The sequence below is a fragment of the Bombus fervidus genome, chromosome 7 (assembly GCF_041682495.2).
Source record: "Bombus fervidus isolate BK054 chromosome 7, iyBomFerv1, whole genome shotgun sequence".
NCBI lineage: Eukaryota > Metazoa > Arthropoda > Insecta > Hymenoptera > Apidae > Bombus > Bombus fervidus.
Window position 1 is genome coordinate 14,224,861 of NC_091523.1, and position 21,057 is coordinate 14,245,917.

General features: G+C 43.4%; 2 long non-coding RNA genes across 2 annotated transcripts in view; one reads left to right on the forward strand and one right to left on the reverse strand.

The window, feature by feature from the left end:
• The window catches only part of LOC139989079 (uncharacterized), a 65,465-nt gene that overhangs the window by 31,321 nt on the left and 13,087 nt on the right, over positions 1-21,057 (reverse strand). The gene's annotated exons all lie outside the window — the stretch shown is intronic.
• On the forward strand, positions 17,795-18,859 carry LOC139989487 (uncharacterized). The gene is made up of 2 exons (XR_011800350.1): positions 17,795-18,295; positions 18,374-18,859. It is a non-coding gene; the product is annotated as an uncharacterized lncRNA (long non-coding RNA).

Below are 21,057 nucleotides of genomic sequence, written 5' to 3' on the forward strand. Positions count from 1 at the left end.
TGCGTGTGAAACTGGTTTCTCGGGCGACACTTTTCGGCCACGGGTGGAATCGGTTGTTGGCGGAGAGCACGAAAACACCGGATCCGCCAACATTTCGGATATCGTGGCCCCCGTCAGCTGTTAACGCGACTACCAAATTTATAACCACGCCCGTGGTCGGGGATGTGCGCGCACGGTAGAGCCAACGATCCGAAGAACGAAAGAGAGGCGAAACATCGAACATACCCGTCGCGTCGCGACGAAAAAAAGGGACACGGTCGGCCGGATAATTGAAACAAACTTGCCAAATATTCCTGAATCATTCCGAATGTCCTTAGCAACATTTTTGCGTGTTCGTGACATCTTCTGCTGCTATCTTTCGCCTTGTTACGGTTACTACTCCCTACTATCCTTATCTGTTTCGGGTCGAAAGAATTTCGTAGCGAGTTGGAGGCCATTGAAATTACCCCGTGGAACGCTCATATCCCGGACGGTGAAATCGGTGTATCGTACAATAGGGCGAAAAAGAGAAAAGGAAAGTCAGAGGCGAACGATGTACAAAAGGCAGGAGCGATAGGGCCGAAGCTTAAGATAGAATAAGGGATCGACGTTATTGTAATGCGAACAAAGTTGCCAAAGGCATTAACACCGGTGGTGGGTGAGGGTCGTTCGACACTCTCGGCGTAAAAGAAAGAACAAGGGACAAACGAGCAGTCGAACACATGCGGGAAACAGGGTGGATAAGGGAGAAGTCGAGGAAAGAAGGAGGTAAGAGCGTCTGGTGAAGAGAGGTAAAGAGCGGTAAAGAGAGGAGAGGAGTGGAGAGGAGGGCGCGAGCAGAACAGAACAGAACAGAAGGAAGGATCGCCGGATACATTCAGGCAGTCAGCCAGGAGAAACGAGAACGTAACAATTACTATCTGAGACCGATCGGTGCGGTAAGATTAACGATCTTACTCGCAGCGGCCACGTCGGAGCCCGTCTCAGCCGCGATTGCTCATGGGAAGAACGAGGGGCCAACGTTAAAGTCACCTCCTCCTTTGCTCAATGAGATATTGCCTGCCGCGGAGAGCGTAGCGCACCTTTTCGTGCCCGGTAAATCGCGCGCGCTTTCTTTCCTCTTTGTCGTTTTCGCCTTCCACGCTACGCGCGCCACCCATACCCTTCCCCTCGCGCGTTACACCCTCCTTTCATGAAAGAAGAGAAATATCCCTGATACAGTCCGTGTATCTCGTGCTTCTCCTTGCTAACGCGGCCCCAACATTCGCGGTTTAAGGACAAGTTAATCGAACCGACCGACACGACGAGGTGTTCGTACCTATCTATCGTTCTTCGGATTCTTCTCAGGCTCGAAGAGTCTGCTTCGATAACGAACACCTTCGGCCCTCGATAACGCGTCGCTCGCAGAAAATCGTCAAAGCGACTCGTTCCTCGCGAAACATAGTTGCCACGGCGAGAAGCCGACACGAGCCACGGAAACGAATAGCATTGAAAATGTGAAACTGTTGCAAGACGGAAAGATGGACTGAGTGAGTGAGAGAGAGAGCGAGAGAGAGAGAGAGAGAGAGAGAGAGAAAGAAAGAGAGGGTAGAAAGGGGAAAGAAGGGTGGCATGGCCCGGCAATAATACGCGAGAAATCGTGAATTAGTGAGCGTCTTTTTGAGCGAGCGGACAGAGGAAAGGAGTGCCCGATGATTTCTCGCCCAATTAGAGTCGACCGGGCTATAAACTTCTTCCCGGATAAGATAGGACCTCGGTTTTCTGTGTTCCGTCTGAGGTAGAAGAGGGGCCCGTAATGTCCCGCTTCAGCCCGGAAGCCTTCCAGGTCGCATATAGACCGGGAATCCGTGCTCTGGTAAGAAAAAGAGAGACGCGCTCGTTCGAACGAGAAAAAGAACGCCACGAGGGTGTCAGGGGGAAGAAGAGCGAGGCAGAAGAGTGTACCTGAGCATTGGGACGGAGCTAATTGGCTCGTCCAGTGACCATTGAAACCGCCGTCCCAGTATCGTCTTCGATCCACGGAGCACATATACGTGCCAACGTTTCAGGACGATCAATTAAACGGAAATGGCCGGGAGATATCCCACGAGAAACAGACGTTCTCGCACGTCTCGGGACCCGCCGGATTCGCCCCGAGACCGCGCGACTGCCTGCCGATCTTCCCAACCTAGGACGATGCTCTTCGTTTTGCATCTCCGGCCATTGAACTTTTCGACAGATTCTCCGAATCGAAAATTTCATTCTCTAAAATCTAAAATAGCGAAACTAGATACGTCTAGTTCGTAACGAAACTCGCGTCTCAAGAAAATATTCCATCGATCGGTGACCGTTCTTAGCGTGGTGTAACGAGTGCAATTATCCGTTCGTAAAGCGAGTAAATTCCCTAGGTACATTCTGTTCGCATTAGTGGCGACCGTAAGATTCTTATTTTACGTAATCAGTTGGTCCGCGAGGGAATATGCTCCCAGGACATAGCACACATTCTACCGAAGGTTTCTCCCTCTTTTTCTTTCGTTGGCCGGCCTCGCGTGCAACCTGCGTGTACGTGGCTCGATCGCGCAGACCTCTTTGCTCGTGTTTGCGTGTGCACGTAGGACCCGGCCAGCGAAGTAATGGCGCAGAAGCCAACTCCTACTACTCTTGCGGTCTGAAATGAGTCGACTAGGATGGTGTCGACGTGATGTACAGCGACAGGGTTGATAGCGTTACAAGAGCTACTAACCCTTCTCCCTTGTCCTCCCCTCTTTCTCCGCTTCCCCTGCCCTTCGCCTGTTGCCCTTTACTTCGCCACCTTTCCCTTCGTCGCAACCACCACTGCCACCATCGACGCCACCACCTCCTCCCTTCTCTTCCTTCTTCTCTTTCTTCGCCATTTTCGCTTCTTTCTGCTTCTTCGCCTCGACGCGTTCGGACGCATCAGCGTGTAAAGCACGCTCTCGCGGTCAGACCGGAGTTTTTCTTTCTCTTCTTCTCCCTCTGTATACTTTGTCTCGTCCTCTCCGTCTCTCCTCCGTTCACGTCACGTTTCATTCTCTCCCTTCCTTTCCCTATTCGTCTCACAACTATCTTTCTCGATTCTTCGATCCGTCGTACTCTCCCTCCTCTCTATCTCTCCGTCTTCGCCATCCTTTCGTTCGTCACACTTTCGCGTTCTCTTTTTCGCTCGATTCGCGCGCGCGTCCGTCTCACCGTCTCGCTGCATCTCGCGCCGCCGTGTCGTCGTTTACGTAGGTATACGGAGATTTGTATAGGAGCAGAGAGTCGCGCGCAGAAAGAGCGAGACTATCGAGGGCCACTAACTTATTATCGGGAACCGCCATTAGCATGTTTATAGAAGCGACCGGTCGACACGCATGAGGCTGTGTCGTGCCGTGCCGCTGCCCCGAGCCGATTCTTTTGTATTTGTGATCAATTAGACGCCGTCCCCGTGTCCCAAGCTACGGAACACCTTCTGGGGATACGCCTAGTCCTGGAATGTCTCTCGATCGTTTCTTCGCTTTCTCCTTCTTTTTTCTCGCCCAGTCTCGTAAGATCACCGCGATCGCTATCGAAACGATTTCAACGGCTGGCCCATACAAATGATTGCGTTATCGCGTGGAACGACCGAACCGGCTGCCTAGCCACGAAACATCACCACGAAGATATTCAGAGCCACGCGCGATTCAATGGGACAGCCTATTTCTGCGCGAAAGCTCGCGCACAATGGAATCGGTTGATTTCGCCCGCCAATCGATTCCGATCGATCGATACGTAACGTTCGATTATTTCGTCAAACCGTTAAGGATCAAGCAGTGAAATAATTCGTAAAAGTTGCATAAACGCGATATTATCGACAGGCGTGGATAAAGTCACTTATTGTTTCATTAAAGCAAAAATCTGTATCGTAATAATAGACACTATACGGAAAACCACTACGTGAATTACAGATATAAGGAAAAAATTCTATTTTTTTCCTAGTACAATATATAGTTTTCCTATACAAATATCCTAGTACGATACTATAAATATTACTTTCCATTTCTTCCAGCTTCGCTAAATCCTAGATGAATGAAAAAAGAAACGACGACTTGAAACAATATTAGCTGTTTTCATACTAATAAGAAACTCCTTTAAGTTTCCTTCACTTCGCACCAGTTCTGCCACGCACTTTCTCGTTTAAATACTACGGTCGACATATATAATTGAAGAAATACTCGTGTATGAATTTATTCGATAGATTCATTGAACATCTACCGACACTCTGGCTACCTTACGAGATCGATCGAACTGATAACGGTATAACAAGAGTGTATCGACGAATACACGCGAGAATCGCTGCTATGTGTCGCCTTACGTTTTCGAAGAAAACGATCGTAAGGATGATAGTGTCAAATACCTAATGGCCACGATAAACACCGGTAAATTGAACAAATTGCCGGCAGGATGCCCCGTTTAGCTGTCAAACAGTTTCACATACGAAAACATAATTCTAATCATACATTTTTTTGCCTTTTCGTATTAGCTATAATAGTCTCGAAGAAACAAGAATATTTCTACATGAAGGTGTATCGTGATATTAACGTGGATTTGTGTTGACGATATTAATGCAAATTTTAAATTGGTACGTAGACATCATGTACTTGCTATCCAAAGGGAATCGACCCTCGAGTTCCTAGAACGCGGTCGTTTCGAACCGAATCATTTGCATCATGACGGAACGATTTTCGCGATGAACCATGACTTTGGAGGCATCCAACGCCGTTCGCAACAAAAGAGGAAAAACGCATTGTGCCGAAGTTAATTGCCGCACCTTTTCACCTGGCCGCGACTCGCACAATGCCGATCCCGGCTCTGGAATGAATAAAAAATTAGCTCGGCCGTTTCGGAACACAAGCCCCCCGCTCGCTGCGTTTCCTTTTTTTTTTTTTTTTTTTTTTTTTGGAGAGAATACGCGTGTTCAACATGTTACGAACAAATAACGCATATTAAGCTACCAAAACGAGGCTTAAAATGTTTTTATATAGTTTATATACCCTTTTCCTGTTAACTTCTCTTCCTTTTCTGACGTTATAGTTAGATTTATCCATAGTCCGACGTTCTTCCGAGAATATTGGGGCCAAGAGCAACAAATCGAATATTCCAAAATGTAGGTACTACAGAGATTAACATAAAGATTATAAGATGAAAGATTACGACTGAAATTATAGCAATTTAGACGTATCTATACAGATGCATAATGTAAAAAATAGTTTTTGGATATAACAAATGATCACAAACAAATATTTGATCTCCCCTTCGCTTATTATAATTTAACTGTACGAACACTTTTTGATTGCTCTAGAATTACTTCACGCGGTGTTGTATTTCACCCGATTACAGTAACATTTTCTCTCGTCTCAGTTTTACCGCTGATAATCTTAATGTTATTTGTCACAAACGATGATTTTAATAATGTCCAATAGATATATAATATCCGCAGCTATAAAGTATTCTTTCGTAACTCCAATAATCTTTGCGAAACCGTGTTCCAAAGTGGAATTGTTACTTTCGACCCCGGTCTACCCTACTCAAACAACTGAAAGGCTCGCGACGAAAAAGAAAGAAATCAGAAAGTTACGAGTTGGAGGATTCATAAACATTAGACTCGCCCCCAGGAGAGCGAGTCCGGTGAATCGATTCACGAGCGTGCTGGTAATTAGTTCGACAGCGTCGCTTCGATCCGAACGGATCCGAGCGAGCTCGTATGCATTATTCGGCGCACGGCTGATGCAAATCGCGGCGATCCCTCACACAGGGTGTCGCGATCGCGCCACGATGCGATCTATGGCACACCCTGTGCTGCTTGACTGATTGCTGTCATATGTACGCGCGCTCGATGGATTAGACCGCGATCGCGTTCGTGACACGAAATCGAAAACCTCTTCGGGCTCCATAGAAATTCATGCAGTGACGTGCAGAATATCATTCCACGATTTTCCCTTTTTTAATCTAATTTTTTCTGAATATGACTTTAAGAATATAGCAAAGTTTCGTTTATCTGAAGTTCATTTATCGAGACGAGATTTTAGTCAGTGCCGCTTTTCTAATCAGGTCATATAAATTACCTTAAACCCCTAGCGTTCTGTCATTGATTTTCGACTTATTCGTATTTTTCTAACGTTAAGCAATATGTCGACTTTCAGTGTGAAAATATTGTTGAGGTTATTAGATGTTGTTGAAATACAACGATATTTCACGCATAGGCACAAAACCCTTACACAGACACCCAGACAGGCATTTGAACAGGACACTTACACAGGTCGTACTCATTACTGTATAAAGAGTGGGCTTCATAGTATTTAAGGGATCATGGGTTACTACCTAAGTCTAGTCTGAAAGTAACTGGCCAACAATCGACAATTCTTGTATAATCTTGTTGTTAATTATATCACTCGCTTATATACATCTGGTTCTGTAGTTCTGTTTAATAGACATCACTGAATATTATTTCAACGCAAACATTGTGTCTTCCAAAGATTATTAATCTTAACATCAAGATTAAATTCTAACAGATGTATGTGAATACAAAGGAACGCGTGGATAAATTGTAAGGTAGAAAATATATATTTTTAAATATTGAATTACCCTGTGACTGAAAACCCTGAAGCCAACGTCGCCTGTCTACTGTTTATGGTTTGCCTCCGACGCAGTCTTTTGTCTACGCGCTGTCGATGGCTTCGGTGCTTGAAAAAACTAAAAGACCAGATGTAGAGTTTTCTTAAAAGTGATGACCACTTCGACAAATATTATACAGATATTGTTATTGCTACGTATTATTTCTTTTTGCTTCAATTTTATATTAAATATTCTCTGAAAATGGTAAAAAAGACCTTTAAGCGTAATAAATCGATGATTGAACTTTCAACCGAAGATAAATGAAATTCTATTCTATACAAGATTTTTTACCTATTTCTCGATATTATCGAGATATAGTTTCTAACAAAGTGCTTTAAAGACTTTCCGTATGGAAGACCGAGTTACGTTTAACGATATCGCATTACAACCGACAGGACTACTTGGTACGCTGGAATCGACATCGTCTCTTTTCAGATAGCTTGGCTAGATTCATCACGCAATCGTTGTCGAAGATCGCTATCGATAGAGGCAACGATCTCCAACTACCGTTAACCTCGAGCAATGGGCGCAGCGAAAGAGGCGCGAGAAACCAAGAGGTCCCGGTTACGGAGGATATTAAAGCTTTCGTGGAGCAAAGACGGAAGAAAGGCCCAATTATAGTGGGCTACGAAGTAAAGTGGCTATTAGGGATTGAGACGCGCGTCGAACTTACAAATTTGTCGAGTCATCTAAATTGGATCGAACCGATCTACCCGGCAGCAAAGATCGTTTCGTGATTATGAACGAAAATCGAACCTCCGAGTCGCTCTGTTCGATATCTGTTCGAATTCCTTTTCGACTAACACACAATTACGACTCGCGAATCGTTAAATTATCGACGAAATTTAATCTCAGCTCCTACGGCACTAACGATACAATAAGGTAAAGCGGAGTAGTAGTTATTTGAATCAAGCCAAGCGAAATAATACAAAACAAGTTTGATTATTTTGCGCGGAATTCAAGATGGAATTTTAAGATGTAAGAAACTTAAGTGACTTAACTGAATAATCTTATGAATTCGATGTAACCTCTGAATAGCTGAATTAATCGTCAGTATCTGTCTACCGAATTCAAACTTGGTAGAAACGATACTTGATATGATCGAAGGAACAACCTAATCATCGAACCTATCTCGTTAATTTGTCGTTAAAGGGAAAACTAGTCGCAAAGGAGGGTTGTTCTTATTTCAAGGAGGAGGGAAAAGCGCGACAAAGATCATCTCTCATTGATACTCGAAGCAAAGTCAAAGTCTTGGAACTTTTTGCTCGTAACGTTATACTGTCGGTAGTCGGCATTGCGACGTCGAAGGTGCCTCTGCATCGCGTTCTTCTCCATCGTCGATCTCTCTCCTCTCTCGAGGAGAGTTGTGTAGTCACCGTGGAGCCATTATCTCACCAGCAAGTGGGTTTATTAGGAACGCAGCGGGGGTGGCCTCCGGATAGCACCGACACCACCATTACCATCATCACCGGCACAACCACCAGCACCGCGAGAACCGGCATCAGCAACAGGAACAACAACAACCGGCACTACATCGTGAATCGGTCAGCCTCGTTACCGGTCTCCTGGTTGTTTTTTCTATCCAACCTCCCCTGTCGATGAGCCGGCCAACCCCTCGCCCCTGTACCGCGGCTGGTCCATTATTACGAACAATTATTAATGGCCGACGGGCTTTCGCCTCGCCTCGTCAGTCGAACGAAAACGATCGAGGGCCAGAAGTGAGAAGCTGTCGGCTGCTACCGGTCAGCTTAGACGCCTCGGTCAATTTGTTCGCCGGCCTACTCGCTGAGACGTGGCAGCCTTTAAAGTTTCGCGATTCACTGCCGGCTATTTCACCCGGGATCCTTCAACCTTCCGATGGACATCGATGGGACACTTAGATCCGAACCGAACCGAACTCGAACATCGAAGCCTCCCTTTCCCTCGCGCCAACCAGATTCCAACACATCGGAGATTTATTCGATACACGTGTCATCGCTTCGATGATTTTATTCTATCTAGAGTTTCTTTGAAAAACATATTCGCGTATAATACAATGGAACACACACGTTGAAGTAGAAATATTAGGTTTTCTCAATATTAGGATTATTTTCAAATTTTGCTGATATAGCGACGATACTCGTACCTTGTTTCGATGCTAATGAAATTTCATTAAATCGATCAAATGCGATCTATACGTTGGATATTACAACAATACGAAACTCGAAGAAGAATATTATATAAAGTACTCCATATTCCCTTAGAGCGAGTTAACGCGCGATCGACACTCGATTTGTCCGATCTCGTGCACGATGCTCGATCCCAGACAGGATTCCGTTGTCCCCTTAGAAAGGCATGCTGAGCCACGGCGCATAGCGGACCGCCAAATGCATATACGATCGATCACGGAGAAAGAGGAAAGGAGTGTCCGGTGCTGGTTACATTCGTTCTCGTATTCTCGCCAATCTTAACCACCGCGTATTCCGAGTAAACTTCGCGAGATCGATCACGATGGTACCCGATTCGTAAGAATCGTGTCGTCGTCGACGAGAGGCGCGCCCATAGTTAAGAGGCGTTGAAACGAAACGAAGCGAATGGAATGGAATGGAAGGCGGAGTGGATTATCGCGTGCGTTTTAAAACCAGCCCTTCCACTCGGAAACAATCGAACGGCGCAACAAAAATCTGTCAGTGGCTACCGGTAAGCCTGGTCTTTAAACTTTTGTGTTACGCCAGCTGGAATCTCGGACACGGAGTTATCGACAGACCGATACGTGTCGACACGCCGCGCCGGCCCGTGGCGGACGAGAAGAAACGGTAGCGAAGCACACACCTCTTGGATCAAGAGAGGCCAGAACGAAGCAGGCCAAGCTCCGATCCGTGAACGGACAACGATAGTCATGGACGCATGGCTGTGTGCGAGGTGTCCGACTCTGTTTGCGATTGCTTGATCGTTATTAGCCGAGTAAAACATGGACGAGGAAAGACCGACCAAAGATGGGGACCACTGAGAGAATAAGAAAGCGGAGAAAGGTTGTAAAGGTTGTAAAGAGATGGGGAAGGAGAGAAGGAAAAATGAATAAAAAAGAATAGGGAAAACGGAGACGCGAGCGAGCAAGTTTGGGGGGAGTAAAGGGACAAGAGGGAGAAAGAGGAGGAGGTGGAGAACGAAAAGGAGCCGTGGAGAAGGAGAAGAAGGCATTGTTCGCTGGGTTGGACCCGGTGGAACCCTCCCGCTGCGCAAGTTATTTGCCACGATTCTCCTTCATGATTTTTACTCTAATTTGTAACGACAGGAACGGAGCACGCGAGCTGCATTCCTACTCTGTCGATCTTTCTCCTTCCTCCGACCAGCCCTCCTCTTCTCTCGCCTTTTCTCCGCGCTCTGTTGGCCGGATCGGGAGCATCGGTTCGAGAACAATCTCCTACCCACTACATATTCCGAGCGGCATCCATCGGCTGTGCCTGTTCGCGTCGCGTCCATCGGGGGCCGAAAGAGCATGATGGAGGGAGAAAAAGGGACAGAAAGTAGAAGACAGAAGAAGAGAAGAGCGAAACGGGCCACAATGGACTCCCTATGATTTCGGTAGCGGTGTTTTTTGTCAGCGGCACACAAGAGCCTGCCATGGTTAGCCTTGATCGATGGCTGAACTTAGCTGAGTAAGCCTCCGTTTAATTAATTCTTTAATTACTTTTCCCGGAGCGAACGCGGCTACGGCCAGGGATCCGCGACCGATTTCCGATCTCTGATACGGATACCATCGTACGGTAGCGCACGCTGACTAGCTCGCTCTTTTAACACCATCCGTCTATGCGTGTCGGATCGACCACGATACCCCGTTCCTCTCGAACCATCCATCCATCTCGTCATCGATTTCGCTAACCTTGCCCGAGCCTTACGAGCTCTAACGCTATCTAACCAATTACGAAGATCGTATAATTTTCATGTACTTAAACGAAACAGGGGTGAAATTCGTTCGGACGAAATGAGCTACAATAAAACCTTGTCTATCCGTGTTTAATTTAGGTACCTATACGAACACAAATTAAACGCTTAACCGCAGATGTACGAACTGGCCAAATTTCTGTTATCCGAATTAAGATCGAGCGTAACTTTAGTTATACGAACGCGTATTCTTGTAATAAATCATTCTCTTATATAAACGCATAATCATTTGTTTATATTGCGAATAGCTTCCATATATCAAAGAAGAAACAGTTGAACGTGGCACAGAAATGGCTGTTCGATTTCAATTTTCCGAACATCACCTGCTTCTAGTCGGACTAATTCGAGTAAACGAGCTTCTACTCTGAAACGCGATTTATCATGATTTTCTCTTGTCATTTTCAATGAAACGTTTCATTGGGTAACATACTGCAACTGAAAATGCATATGAGATCGAGATAAGCCTAATCCATTACGATGAATATGAACCTGCATCTCTCACACTCGTCTTGTTTGCAGCTTTGCACAGTACGTTGTAACCTCGATTTGTCGAGGGATAAATGGTTCATATAATTGTACTTCGTCAATTTTCTCCATTGGCTGTTATTTTTCGTTCGTATAAGAAGAATTCATTTAATCGGACACTGACTGATACTTCGTTTAAATAAATGTAAAGAAACGTATTGCACATAAACGGAGTTCTATTGTATCTTATGATTTCCCAGGCAGTTTATTCTCGAAAAACCGTATGATGCATACGTGTTCGCGTATTCGGGTAGCCAGACTGTACAATATTTACAACACGAGGATACCCGTAACATTCGTTATACATGGTGTGTTCATCAGTCAAGGTGGTTAGCACGCAAGGAACCCGTGCGGTGCGAAAAAAAAGACCACGTCGTAAAATTCGGCAGGGTAGTCGATCATTGTTCTTGGAGTCTGCCCCATTGCACCTCTCTCCTCGTCCTCTCTACACCTATTCTAACTACTTTTCTCTCTTTTTCACGCCTCGTCTCGATGATTTTCTTGTTGTACGTTTTTGAACCGTGCCTATACTCGTTCGTTTAATAACAGAAATTACTTATTCGAAGAAACACAACCGGATCCAAGTGTAGCGCGAACTGCACCGCAGTAATGACGATGTTAGCGAGTGATAACGGCATTAAAGTCACCAACGAGATTAAGGTACATTAAAAGTCGCAACTTGGAGCGCATGCGAAATAATAAAACGCGAAGTACGTTCGTACCGATCCCTCTGACAAACGGTTCGCATACTTTTCCTTTACGTGATTATCTCTGTATCTTCGAAACGTTCCGATTTTTTCCAATTAATTTTCGAAATTAATTAACGATGCCCTGCTCGATATCTTTATTGATACGGTCAATCCAAACGTCAAATCCATGTGCTATCATGCATAAATATTTGTATATTTGAGCCCTCTTACACGAGTAATATCAGTGAATTGACAAGCTACAAGTTCGGATAAACGGAATTCTGTTGCTATATTGGTATTTCAAAAAATGAGTATGGTATCGAAACGTAGAAGCTTCTAAATGTGTATCGACCATCTAATACGATTTAACTCGGTAACCAACCAGGGAAATAGACAAAACAAACGTGGTGAACATAACCTGAGAAGGTGGTTTCCGCGCAGACACAAATGTATCGAGGTTCGCGTAGAAACTGGAGGAGAAAAGTGGCGTGGGTTCTCAGGGTGCGCGCAATAACATAACGGCGGGGTTGGTCTCCGTTAATCATGGGGCGGCGTTTGGACGCGGGGGTAACAGGGGAAAATCATCGAGGACGAAGCGTGTCGGAGTCGACTGGAAATTCAGCACGAAACGTATGCGAGCCGTTTACGTTTACGGGCGCGTGTTGGCCGATCTCCGGGGCTAAGGAGGCGTTAAGAGGGGCAGCGTCGTAAAATAAGGCGGCGACGTGCTAGATACGAGCTCAACGGCGCATCGTAAAATCAGTCGGTGTCGGTGCAACGGCATAATTCTTCGGGCTACCTCGGCCCCGTGAATTTTCGCGACCGCTTAACTACGGGGAGGAACACAACCAGCCCCAGCCAATGTTACGCGGATGTAATTGTTGCGAGCAGATGTTCGCATTCACCATCAATGTGTTTGTTACTGCGGTTTCGATTCCGTACCACCGCGATATTGCGTAAACGTAACGACCGCCTTTCTTTCGCTTTCTTCCTCCTCGCTTTCACGTTTCCTCGCTGCTTCCTTTACCGTTTTTCATCTCTTTTCGATCCTTTTTTCTTCTTTTCCGCTTCATCTTGGTGGGTACAATGAAAACGTCAATTCCAAAGGCCGCGAACGGCTTCAATTTTCAAATTAGCCCGAGGTCGCCGGTGCCTTGATCTCAACCCGAAAGAGGATCGTTGCACGAATATCTGTGGCCAGATAAAAGGCACGCAAGCCTCTACGCTATGATCTCGTTGAAAAGGAGAAGACGTTAAAAGGGACAGCCTCGTAAAATTAGGCGACGTTGCGGGCCGACGATCGTGAAGACGTTGCACGAAGCCTCGTAAAATTATCCCGTACCCCCGCTCGACAGATAATTTCTTGCGTACGACAAATTTTATGCGGTGCGATCGGCTAACCGCGACTTCTCTCCGTGCTTCTCTCGCTTTGGAAAACATGAACACGTATCTACTGTCCGTTCACAGTCGCTTCGCACGAATGCTCGACTCAGCGAAAACATCGTTTGAATATAAATTCCGACCTAAAAAAGAAACCCTCGAGAAGAACGAAGAAAGGAAGAGGGAAAGGAAGAAACGTTAATCGAGTCCCTGACCGTGAGCAAATCGTTTGGCGAGCTTAAAGGGCTCTCGGTTTGAAATGAACGGAATGACATTTAAACGCGGTCGAATTCCATGGAATCTGGCATCATAGAGACCTGCCAGAAAACGAATCATATTTCACGGTTCCAACGGAGAGAACGCGACGGGTCCATCGGACCGCGGAAGGGGGAGAAGCAGATGTCCGTAAAAAGGTAACGAAGGAAGCGACAGTTTTGATAATCGGTGTGCGCGTTCCGTATAATGCCGACAAGAGACGTAGCCCGGCACCGGTTACGGAAGATACGATACGACGTTTCTGCTTTTACTCGGGCTCGTCGTTTCGATCGCATTTTATCCGAGTCGGATCTAACTTCTATCCGTGCTCATGTGTACACAGTCGGACGCTGGACCGTGTATTTTCGAGTAAACGTTCTTCTCAAACCTTCGTTACATACTCCATCACGATCACCTTCCAACTACATGCAACGGCGATAAAAAATATTTGCACATAGCCCTATTTTACAAGGAAGCATTTTTTAATAGATTCCACATTTCATTTTCGTAGCATTATATTTTTGTAGTCGTATAAAAATACTATCGAGCGATATACATGTAGCATGTAAGTGTTATGATAAATACAATGGTGTACTTTTTCAAGCGTAACCCGAGAATTCTCTTCGAAGCGTTTGAATTTTAATTATAAAATCTCATCTTTACGAAGAAGTCAATGCTCAACTTCGGATTTGCCAACTTACAGCTGAGCCTCTATTGTTCCAACTAAAGATGATGATCGTTTAATTCGTCGTGTTTCGTGGTTGACAAAGTGTGTGCTTGTCAATGATGATGGCACAACTCAAAAGATTTCAAATTTGCTTTCATCGAATCGTACATTATGTTCCTATTTTTATCGTGCAAAACGGTACCTTTATAATTCTATCAGTTTTGCGTCAAAGGGCAAAATTTGTACTTGTGTCGTTATCAATCTGACCTTATTTTTAAAACAACACTGGCTCATCTTTGATTGCGAATAATAGAGCATTTCTTGCGATATCGTTGAAACGACTCACAAACGTTTCTTCGTCAATTTTAAGAAACCTGCCTAGAATTTACATTTTTTTGAGTTGTACCACTGCAGATGCCAAATAGCGATGTACCGTATATTTATTTATAATATGTTTATAGCATCTGAAAGAAGAAACAGTCGGACGTGAAACAACTGCTTGATTTCAATTCTGCGAACGCATTAGCGACTTGACAAGTTACAGGTTACAGATTCCCCTATATAATTTCACAATCGTACATCGAATGGGATAATCACGTGACATATAATTTAACAAAACCTTGATTGTAAAATTTCATTAAATTTGTTAGGAAAACCAATTATTATTAAACAAAAAAATTTATTAGTACTATTAAATTTGTGACTCGTGACTTGTAAAATCTGTCTGATAATATTGGTTTAATTATGCAAGAGGGCCCAGGTCGTATTATCCGGCATAATAGTAAGAAACGATGGTTACAGCTCGTAAACCTCAATTATAGAAACTACTCGGTTATCCCGAACTGCTTTGTTTCCCGACCTGTTCTAACAAACGAGGTTTCACTCTGCTTCGAGAATTTTATGAAAATTTTCATCGATTTATCCTTCTCCGCGTGGAATCGCAACAGCGTAATGATTGAAACGAAAAAGAAAGGAAGAACGCGCAGCCACTGATGGCAAACGAAGGGAAAGAAGGTCACGCGATCGCGAAGATGAAGCGCGCGAGTTTACGAGGCAGATCGGCGATGGGTTTTAGACGAAATTTCGCCGCTGGTAGGAGATGAATCGTCCGGGTGATTCGCGCCACGGATGCTCGCATGCACGATGACGGGATCGTCGATGCTTGAAAGAAGAAGAGAAGGCCCCGACGAAGCCGCTTCGAGTCCACCTCCGGATCCTCTCTCTCCTCCGCGCCGCGTTGCCCCATCAACCTTCGCCGTTCGCGTTCGCTTCGAGCTTGCGTGCCAGTCAGCATTGGCAAGTAATTTCTTGCACGCAATTGCCCGCTACTGGAATTGCCTGGTAGGCGACCTCAGTCCGTCAGTCATTTACTTTTTAAATCGAGCCTACCTACCTACCTCTACCTGCCCGGCTGACTGGCTGCCTGACTGGCTGGCTGCCTGGCTGACGGACTGCTCGACTGACTCGCGTATACGCGTTTGTGTTCCACGAGGTACACATATAAGCACGAATAAATACGTATATAGTCGGTTTTGTATCGCGCAGAATTTCCCAACGTTCAGCATCGATCCGCGATAAGCATCTTCTCTTTCACGACGTTTCGCGTCTTCTCGGCCGAAAATTATTCGAACGGGCCCGAGTAATACCGGTTCGAACGACCGGATCAAACTGTCTCTGACGCCTTTTCGCTTCAATATCATCTCCGGACGCGTCCACCGGTGTCCAACTTTTACGTTTCTTACCACGATCAATTAGGTACGCGTTTGATTCTGTATTCGTGACACACGCGTCACTCGTAGAAACGTTTCGTGCGAATTCTCTAAGGAAATTCTAAAGGTATACGAGTTTTATTTGTTCTATGCTTTACTTACGTCGGTAGGAGATTGCAAACGGAGGAAGAATTATCCTCTGAATCGAACGTATCGAAGAATAATTGTACGTTTAGAGGCCGTTACGTTTGCTATTCGTGCACGACAGGCCGAGTGTCCAGGAACAGGGAAGCGACGAGCAACATGACTATATCTTAATCGTCTCTTGTTATTGCCTTTCTAGACTAAGCGTACCGCGTTCGTGGGAACCTAGCCAGTTCTCGCATAAAGGAGGATACGTCCGTTCTAGTGGAAATTTTCGAACACCTTCCTCCTGTTACCTAACCGATCCCATATCACAGATATAAAATCCAAGTTACATCGTAGTAACGACTGAGTAACAATAAGTTACCGATTCGTCCATCAAGATAAACTCGAGCGAATTATCGTGATCAGCCAAGTTATTAATTTATTTAGGAACTACTTGTCGTTCCAATAAACTATAACTGATTCAGAAGCAAAGACAATAAATGGTAAATTTACTCGGAAAACATACTGAATTAATTTCTATATATCTGGTATATTGCCTACTTCTATAGTAAAATCCATCTCAACCTTTCTTACCCCAATTCCGAAGACAATTGTAATTTCGCTAAATTTCTCTTTAATCGCGTACAAGACGACGATCATTGACTCCACCCTAGGAGAAGTCGCGTCGGAGGCTTAAACGCGATTTGTCGTCTGTAAAATCGATCATCGACGCCCCAGATATTCCACTCGTGCACAGCGAATCGCGGATAAAATCTGACTGTAATATGCGTACGTTTGAGAAATCGACGCGACATGTTACGCACGTAAACGATCGTCGGCGGTACGTACAACTATGTACCCTCTGGGGAAAAGTCAACCCTTCACTGGATACTGGAAGAGGCGTAACAAACGCTCGAGATCCATTCTCGCGATAATCGAAATCGTTTTTTTCACGCACGCCACTTCGACTCGTTCCAATTTCCCCGCCACTGAATTTTCCCCCCTCGGTTGTTCGTTTAAACGTTTTCGAATAAAGCGAAGCGGCTCGTAAATACGATTATGGGAACGTGCAATTACCCTGTTAACTATCTTTTCGATGCATAAAACGTTTGAAATGATCGTAAGTCGCTGCAGGATGCGGAAAGTGAATGAGAAAAAAGAAATTTATGTACATCGCGACTCTAACGAGACGATGATTTATTTATTTATTCATTAAAGTAAAATAGAATCTTTCGCTATCCATAGCAAAGTGAAAATAATTGTGTCGTATAGGAATCAAGATTTTCAATAATTGAATTCATTTTAACTTTTAAATGTATTAATATGGCGATAGAAAAATACGATTCGGTTCAAACGACTCGAAGAAGGCGGTAGTGTTAATAAGTTAATTAATTGATAGGCAAGAATTTGATGAAAAATTTACGTAAAAAATACGTAGAAAATAGTTATAAACAAAGACTCTTTGAAACGTCTGAGTTATCCGAAATGCGATAAATGGAAAAATTTCTCACACGATTCATTGACCGTAGAATCTTCTTTACGACTTAACGTTTCAATGAGTAAAGCACTTATCGCGCGATCATTTTATTGCTTATGCAGTAAACGCGCGATGGCGCCACCAACTGATCCGATTATTTAACGGAATCACTCGCAGAGGAAGCTAAACAATCGAATCGATTACGATCATTTATAAACAAAAAGCGCACGTCATAATGATAAATACGTAGTACAGAAAGCGATCGCGTTAACTGTTTCCAAAGACGCAAGCAAAAGCTACACCAAAAAATGACACTATCAAAGTCGTCATCGAAGGTTATCGCCACGGTCGAACGCTGAATTGCTTGTTTCTCAAACATTTAATATAGTTTCGACTATGTATTGCGTCGTAGTTTAAGTAACTACGTAGATAGAAAATTTACTCGATCTTGTTAATGAGAAATGCCGATGCACTAACATCGATAGAATTAAATTCGTCGGGATTCGATCGTTCGGAACATCGAGAGGCAACGCGCGTGCCAAATACTTGAAAATAAAAAACCTTGATCGTTCCTCGAAAATATCACTAAAGGTTATCGCGACCCGATGAAAATGAAACGCTGCCGTCGAGCGAGTTAAAGTCTAGTAGAAAACCAAGAATCGTTAACGAAAGGAATGACAGTCGCGATCGATCCTCCGTGTTAATCGTTCATTCGTGACACAGACAATTGTGTTTCGATTACTTGTATCTGTTACTTATCAGTGAGTTTCGTTGGACATCGAACGCGAACGTTACGACTAATTTGATAGCCGTAGAACGATGCGATTATGGAACGCGATATTCGTATTGCTCCTGATTCACGTAGTTCTCGTCAGCAGTTGGTCCTTCGCAAATATCGTTTCGTCCATTTGGACTGTAACGAATTCCAGTAAAAGATTACCTTCCACTATAAGCTATACGGAAAAGAAAAATGTAAATTTCACAGCCGGCGACGTAACGATTCTAGGTACGATAATAGAAGCTCCTCCTCGAAAGAAGATTTGCCCGGCAGAAGAGAGATTGGATCGACGTGGAATATGCAGGAAGGTTTGGTAAAGCAAGTTTAAAGGGAACGATACCTTAACGATGAAACTTATTATATGGAATTAACGAATTATCTTCTCTCGATGATCGACAAGTTGGTACATCGATCGAGAATCTTCGGAACGAGGCCTGTCTTGATTCCAGAAACTAATACGTTGAGTATCGCGCGATAACGGTTTGTTGTTACCATCGATACTTACAGTACTGATAAGACAGTCTTTTACACAAGACCCGCAGAGACACAGTTTCTTTGCTATCGACGAGTTTTCCAACTTCGTATTTATATTCGAACGCGAAGGTCGAGTCAACGAGATCTGGAAATCTAACCAGTGTAAATAAGTAATGCGAATAGTGTCACGCAGTGGAAATGCGACGACGATAAAGCACGTGTCACCACGTCATTGAAAAGTTGTAAAAATTTTCGTTAATATTATTATCGCGCTATTATCGCGATTCAGTCTTCAAAACTTCGTCGTCGATACACTTCGCCACTTTGCTCGCAATAAATTACGTTGCTTGAGCAACTTTTGTCTCGAATCTACCGTTGCTATCGTGTCAATTGCAGTATTAACATTCTAGTAGATTCAGCAAAACGTTAGAAACGAAGTCGAATCTTTCATCGTTTTCAAGATGAGACTCCTGTGGATTGTACTGACGACAGCATTCGTCTTGTTCTTATCCTTACACACCGCAGATACAGTAACACCGAATATATCGAACGTAGAAAAGAAGTTCGTGCCATTCCAGACCAACAACAAAAGCGTTCAAACCGGATCCTTCATCAACGTCCCGATTAATTGTCCACCGGACAGAGTGAAAATTGGGAATCGTTGTAGGGCTATCTTTTAAGTGAGTAGAAATTCTACCTGACAAGGATGCTTTGAAAAACAAGAATGGGGAAATCACCTGCTTAAGCAATCTTCTATAAAAAATATATGTAGAACTAACTATGGAACTGCAGAATTGTAGAACTATGGAACTATAGAATTATAAAATTGTAGAATTGTAGAATTGTAGAATTGTAGAATTGTGAAATTGTAGAATTCATTATCAGTTATAGAATTATCAAATAGAAATTTATGAAATTATGTGACGAAATATTGATAGCTCCGATAGTTTCATAGAAGTGTAGTTTCTGCTCAAAATTCGTATTAATTCTAGATGTCACATTCGTAATAAAAAATCATTTCCATTAATCTATATCGAGATTTCTAGTTATTTCTTCGTAGTGAACACTTCGTGACAAAGAATTCCCAAGTCGTCTAAATCCTTACTAAAATCCTACAGGATTCTTCTTTCCTGATCGCAACGTCGGTAAGGAAGTGCATGCGACACAAATGGATTACCCAACGAGCAAAACGGCAATTCAAACGAAAAAATTAACAAATTTCTAAATTAAAATAGAAATACGAGAAGAACCAAGTAAGAAACATTGATAGGATGCAGATATAGACTCGACCTCGAAAGATTGGAATTATCAATTTATGCGAGATTAAGAGGAAGGAAACCGCCTTATCGCTTGTTCGTAATTCGATTAGAATTTCCATAAATAAATCAAAATGTTAAAAACTCTGCAGAACGACATTTTTATATTATTCTATATCAAGCGTATATCTCAATTATGAACTGTGATTAAATCAATCATTTCTAAAGATAAATCATTCGCGTCGGTAGGACATTGGAATCTGATTTAACATATAGAGATAAGTAGTCTGCACAAGGTAAAACACCTTTCACGTGAATTCCAATCTCCTGTATACAACAATTTGTAAAATATATATTTACGTACAAATTACGAACTAGAATACGTTTTGTAATTTACTTATATAATTTCATCTAATTATTATAGATATATACTTAAACATCAATAAAGAACAACTTATTAGAAATAATGTTAGGCTCGAAATGTCAGAATTCACTCCTTTGTTAAATTACCAAATGCGAATAAACTCGTTAATATGCGTACGAGTAACACAACTATGACGTCTAAAAAATTTGCCTACTACGTACCTACTAATAATTAATTTATGGTATCGCTAAACTATCACGCGTAATTATCAAGTGGAAACCGCAATGTGCGTAATCAGGATATGAATTGTAACCGCAAATTAGTCTGAATAAAACGAAAAAGAGAGGGGGAATTACATAGAAAGCAATATATTACACGTATTTTCATTGCCTCGTATTTCAGTTTCCGATTTCTTCCTCGACAATAGCTTGGTGAATAATTTAGAATAATCTAAAGGACCTAACGAGTTCTTAAAAACAATTCTATCGAAATTGTTTGTATTTTGTGCATACGCGATGGCTCCATTACGTTTCATTATCTTTCTTCTTCTTCTGTGCGCCTTCATCGTTACAAGCGAATCCAGGCCTCTTACTTTCCCAGAAAGAAGACGATGTCCACCAGGATACAGATATATTCGTAACATTGGCTGCAGAGAAGTCTTAGACTTCTTTAAAAGGTAAGTTATTAAAGATCAATCTGGAAAATTATAAAATTTCTTTCGATACTTGGTGCAATTGTGTATTTTTTCCATTTGTTCCAGTCGAAACTAGATAAGAAGTTCTTCCACAGTTCTTAAACAACTAATTGGACTCGTTCGG